This window comes from Pundamilia nyererei, unplaced genomic scaffold (assembly GCF_000239375.1).
Source record: "Pundamilia nyererei isolate P.nyererei 1_Seehausen unplaced genomic scaffold, PunNye1.0 scaffold00106, whole genome shotgun sequence".
Classification (NCBI taxonomy): Eukaryota; Metazoa; Chordata; class Actinopteri; order Cichliformes; family Cichlidae; genus Pundamilia; species Pundamilia nyererei.
This window is the reverse complement of record NW_005187507.1, coordinates 912,515-916,104: the sequence shown is the minus strand read 5'-3', so window position 1 is coordinate 916,104 and position 3,590 is coordinate 912,515.

Genomic DNA, 3,590 nt, shown 5'->3' with positions numbered 1-3,590 from the left:
GACTCCGCAGCAGCAGGGAGGCCCCACACTCCAGACCGCAGTCGGACGGCCAACTCCTCCTCCTAGCCCCCCCGCTCCAGCAGGTCGCAGAGAATGGGGATGAGAGAAGACTCCAAACCTGCCTCCACCCGCTCATTGTAGTGTTGATGCATGTGTGTTCTAAGGCGCATTTAAAACCCAGGAGGGCATGGAGCTACCATGGTCTCTGCTTTAATAAGTAGCCATACGGTTTAGATGCAATTTAAAACAACATGCAAGAAATCTGCCACCACATCCACAAAACACAGTTCAGTGGGGGGTCATTTTTAAAAAGGTAAAAGGAACTAGCCACTCACTAGGTAACACAGAAGTTTGATTTTTGGGTGTATGTTGAAAATGCTGATTACATTATCAGAACAAGAAGACTGCACGAGAGTGATAAAGAGTGTATTTGTTGTTGTAGGAGGGGGGCGGGGGTAGTATAATCTAGTACCCAGTTCAAACTGAAATGCACTTCATTGATCTGTAACAATTCAGCAGAATTAAAAGATGAATTATGTTGTCTTTAATGTCTTTCCTCCGTTTTAATCCGGCATGTACAGTGTTCTGGATGGTTGGTGGCTCTCACAAATATCAACAATGCACAAACCTCATTAAATTGTGCCCTCAAGTGTGGCCTGCGTGAGCTAATAAAATGTCTGGGATGAAAAAAAAAAATAAAAAAATGGAGAGCTTGGAGTTATAGCAGACACCTCAGGAGAATCGAGATCTCAATTAACAAGTTTCCCCTCCCTGTAGGGTTCCTGCTGAACATTCATAGCTATGATTAAGAGGAACACTGCCCACACAGGCTTGTCTTTATGCACAGCTTGTTAAACCTCAGGCTCAGAGGAACATGCATGGAAATGACTTGAGTTATTTCCCTCATGGCCTTGTTTACTCAGTCTCTGCCCCTTCGCCCCCCGCATCTGTTCGTTTTTACCTGTCCGCTCATTCCCTCGCTTCCTCTCAAATGACGCACACGTTGATATTTATCAACCGCGCTGCTGGATTGATAGCTTTTAAAGTGGCATGATTTGGAGTGAATATTCAATCAAGGTTGGGTGTAGTCTGCCAGAATCTTTAGATTCATTAGTGTTTGGACACAATTTCAATAGGATGAAGTCTGTTGTTTAATTCACCAAACACTGTCATCTTAATTCCTTTATTTGGAGGAACACGATCTGAAGTTGTGACTTTAAATTAGGTACATATGTAGTAGGCTCTGCTTCCTTTGATTTAAAGTAACAGCAAAAACATACCAGTGGGTGTCTCTAGTTCCCCAGTAATTTCAGTGAGCTCGTATCTATAAGTAGGATCGAGATGAGCTTTCTGAGGTCCCTCAATATAGCTGCGCATTGCAAATATACGTCCAAACATGCTCACGTCATGTCTCCTGCAGAAGAATTATGAATGAAATGTAAAAGAAACCAAAACCAAAACAGCAGTATGCACCTGGGACATCATTTCCCCATAAAAATCAATTGCATGCATTACATATACGACAAACAGTTTGATTTGCCTGCTTTCTAAATAATAAAAAGAAATAGTTGTTTGAGCGGGTATCCCTTGTTTTTCCATGAAGAGTTTGTGCACACTTTATATCATTTTCTGCGCTGGTGCTACAGTGAAAAATCGTGTTTGCTCACTGTCTCTGTATGTTAGCCTAAATGTCAGGAGAGTCAACCCAGACGGTTTGAAAAATCCATAGCAGCTACAGCCATTCTTCATCACTTACAGCTGTTCTGTCTCAGCCAGCTTTTATTCATTACAAGGGGGAGCAATCCAGCCCCTCTCGAAAGCACAATGCAGCGTGCTGCTTGTCAAATGGCAGGCGGTTCAATAACACAATATTACATGAATTTGCAAAATTAAAAACCCTGCAGTACATCGTGTTGTTATTTTGCTGTTGTTATTAGCATACGGGTCCGCTTTTTTTCCTCTCTTTTAATAGACTGGAATTATTTTCTCTGCGACAATTCACAGCAAATGGTGAAAGGAAAGGGAGTAAGATGGCAGGAAACCAGAATGCCTGGCCAGACCTGATTGGGGGGGGGGAGTATTAGGTTTGCAGAGGTGATACAAGGATGTCGTGTTTGTAGAGGGCGTTTTGATCATTTTGGGTGGTCATAGGGTCTCTAAACGGGCTCGGGTTTTGAGACGTTCACAGTAAGTTTGTTGAAGGAGTGCTAAAGGAATAGTTAAATTCAATTTTATTTATGCAGCGCCAAATCACAACAACAGTCGCCTCAAGGCGCTTTATATTGTAAGGTAGACCCTACAATAATACATGCAGAGAAAAACCCAACAATCATATGACCCCCTATGATCAAGCACTTTGGCAACAGTGGGAAGGAAAACTCCCTTTTAACAGGAAGAAACCTCCGGCAGAACCAGGCTCGGGGAGGGGCGGGGCCATCTGCTGCGACCGGTTGGGGTGAGAGAAGGAAGACAGGATAAAAGACATGCAGAATAAATTGATTGTATATGTTTTTTTTAAGTAGGTGAAAGGCTATACATGTAAAACTGAGGATTTTATGATGACCTAGCGATGTGAGCACTTGTGTAACAGTTTAGGTTTGGATTTTTTTTTTTGGTTAGAAAAGAGTGGGACAGCAGCACCTGTATAATGAACATTTCTAACTGGGATAGAACAGTGTTGATATGTTAATGATAGATTAAATGGCCAAAAGCTAAGATAGAAAAATAAACAAGCAGTTCAATGCAGTCATTTCTATTGGAAGCTAGCATGCAAGTAATTAAAAAGCAAAGTGTCCAAAACTTGCAAACTCAACTGCAAAGCTGTATAGACGACTACTAATATAACCCCAACACCGAGTCCTTACTTGAAAATGATGGTACGAATTAGGAGAAGATCCTGGAAGTGTAGACGCTGGTGGCGGACTTGGACGAGGCCTAGAAAGGTGTCGTGGTTTCGCCGCGTGAGATGGGTGAGAAGTTCAGCCATCTGGGAGGGGCTCAGAGTAGAGTCGCTGCTCCTCCACATCGAAAGGAGTCAGCTGAGGTGGTTCGGGCATATGACAAGGATGCGCCTCCTGGGTGAGGTGTTCCGGGCATGTCCCACCGGGAGGAGGCTCCGGGGCAGACCCAGGACACGCTGGAGAGATTATATCTCTCGGCTGGCCTGGGAACGCCTTGGTGTTCCCCCGGATAAGCTGGAGGAAGTGGCTGGGGAGAGGGAGGTCTGGGCTTCTCTGCTTAGGCTGCTGCCCCCGCGACCCGGCCCCGGATAAAGCGGAAGAAGATGGATTGATGTTTTGGCCGTATTGTAAAGAAGCACTGACTGAGGACAGAAACATAGGCAATATAGTCAATATGAAAACATTGTATATCTTGGTAACAATGGCAAAAATTCACAAAAATATGAGAACTTAAATTTCATATCATAGATTCGACATCATTTTTGCAAGAAAACTGGGCTACTCTAAAATGTCAATTAAAAACGGAATGCAATGAATTGCATATCTCTAATGATTTTAGTCACAATAGTTCATGTTTAAACTGACAAAGTGTATCATTAAAACACAAAAAAGGTTATTTTGAATTTAATA